Raw genomic sequence first — 2,500 nt, 5'->3', positions numbered from 1 at the left:
TTTCTAATGAGCATATCTATGGATATTCATAGGTCCTGGCCTTTTTAATAACAAGGTGTGGAGATGTTCCTCAGACATTTGAAGTCCTCGTTGGACATTAAAATAATACAATAGCGTAACGTGTGTGCAGTTATTAGGTTATTAAATAAGAAATAAAACACTGAATTGATCAATTTATAGTCATGAATGATGAATATCCAGATTTAAAACCAGCCTTCTGGGTGATAATGTTTTAATTCCAGCGTCACTGCTCGCGCTGGACGGATTCGTCCCGGTGAAGAGGTGAAGAGGTGAAGAGGTGACATGTTCGGGATTAGAGTCGCACATCACGCGTTTCAGCCCACGCCGTGCGCACGATGAAGGGTTTGAAGGTTTTGAAGTAGGAGTTGATTAACGTTGTTAAGTGTTCGGCTCGTTTAGAGATCAAAGAGGCCACTTGTTACATTGTAAAGCGCTTCACACACTTCATTACCGAGACACTTCTCAAACACAGACACCGCACAGAGCAGCTGGAGGAACATCTGCATGTAAAATCACACGATCCACATCGGGCTCTTATCACCGAGTCTGAAAGAATGTGAAATAACTGAAGTACTGAAATCCCACAATGCACTGCTGAAATCCCACAATGCACTGCTGAAATCCCACAATGCACTGCTGAAATCCCACAATGCACTGCTGAAGATCAGAGAACAAACAACGTTTAACTCTGTTCCACAGATACAGTATTCCCACATGTAGGGAGTAGGACATGGGGAATAGTGAACAGGGAGTAGGGAATACGGAACAGGGGGCAGGGAATACGGAATAGGGGGCAGGGAATACGGAATAGGGGGCAGGGAATACGGAACAGGGGGTAGGGAATACGGAACAGGGGGCAGGGAATACGGAACAGGGGGCAGGGAATACGGAACAGGGGGCAGGGAATACGGAACAGGGGGCAGGGAATACGGAACAGGGGGCAGGGAATACGGAACAGGGGGCAGGGAATACGGAATAGGGGGCAGGGAATACGGAACAGGGGGCAGGGAATACGGAACAGGGGGCAGGGAATACGGAACAGGGGGCAGGGAATACGGAACAGGGGGCAGGGAATACGGAATAGGGGGTAGGGAATACGGAATAGGGGGCAGGGAATATGGAATAGGGGGCAGGGAATACGGAACAGGGGGCAGGGAATACGGAAGAGGGGGCAGGGAATACGGAATAGGGGGCAGGGAATACGGAATAGGGGGCAGGGAATACGGAATAGGGGGCAGGGAATACGGAATAGGGGGCAGGGAATACGGAACAGGGGGCAGGGAATACGGAAGAGGGGGCAGGGAATACGGAATAGGGGGCAGGGAATATGGAATAGGGGGCAGGGAATACGGAAGAGGGGGCAGGGAATACGGAACAGGGGGCAGGGAATACGGAACAGGGGGTAGGGAATACGGAACGGGGTAGGGAATACGGAATAGGGGGCAGGGAATATGGAATAGGGGGTAGGGAACAGGCTTTTCAATTCTCTCAGTGTCTCCACTTCTTATAAAATTTCGTGTTTTTTTGTAAGATAGATTTTTTTGCACTCGGCTGTACATGAACTCCTGAATGCAAACGTCCAAAACCACTTTGTTTTTTTTTTTTTTTTTTTAAATACAAAACATCTGCAATGACAATTTCCCCTCCCACAGGAAATGACATCATTACATCATTAAGTAAATTTTAAGGAAAGAAAAACCCAAACCAGCAGTGAAATGTTTAATATGCGCATAAAGGATGAAAAATGGATGAACGTTTGGATGCAACGCTGAAGGCAAAACAGAAGTTTAAGGGAGCGGCCAATCAGCAGCCGAGTTTAACGGAGCAGGTTCAGGAGGAAGCTCTGAGGCCTCTGGGCGAATCATCGTGTGAAGCGATCACCTACATTCCCCTCGTAGCGCTGCTGCTAGTCGCACTCTGTACTGCAACTGAAACCATCATTTAGAAAACTTCGAGAGAAGCGCAACTCAAAACGAAGTCTCCCGGGTGACGCCGGAGTCCAGAGTATCACTGCACGAACAGCCCGAGCCGTAACGCTCACTTTAACCACCGTTTCATTTCACAGAGCCGCTCCACGCTCGCTCCTCAGCAGCACACAGATCAGCACGTGATCCACGCACAGTTATTACAGTTTAGATACTATTTTTAAATATTCCAACACTTCCTCATGCAAAACGTAATGGAGCCATTATACACTCGGGGTCATGTGACCATGATGTGCGTGTGTGCGTGTGTGTGTGTGTGTGAGTGAGATGTAGATTTTATCACACTTTAATTCACTAGTTGTAGTTTTTGTAATGAAAATAAGTAAGGTTGATGTTTCAGTAGCAGGACGAAGCTGAATTCCGTGTGTCTGACTTCAGTCGCTGCAGTGATCTGCAGTCTGTGTTCACGCCGCACAACGCCGAGGCGATTCCTCTCCAACGCGGCGGGAGATCAAATCAGATCAATCCGATGTGATTAAAGCTCCATTTCCAAG

The sequence above is a fragment of the Ictalurus punctatus genome, chromosome 20 (assembly GCF_001660625.3).
Source record: "Ictalurus punctatus breed USDA103 chromosome 20, Coco_2.0, whole genome shotgun sequence".
NCBI lineage: Eukaryota > Metazoa > Chordata > Actinopteri > Siluriformes > Ictaluridae > Ictalurus > Ictalurus punctatus.
The sequence above is the reverse complement of the archived record's forward strand: the minus strand, read 5'-3'. Positions refer to the sequence as shown.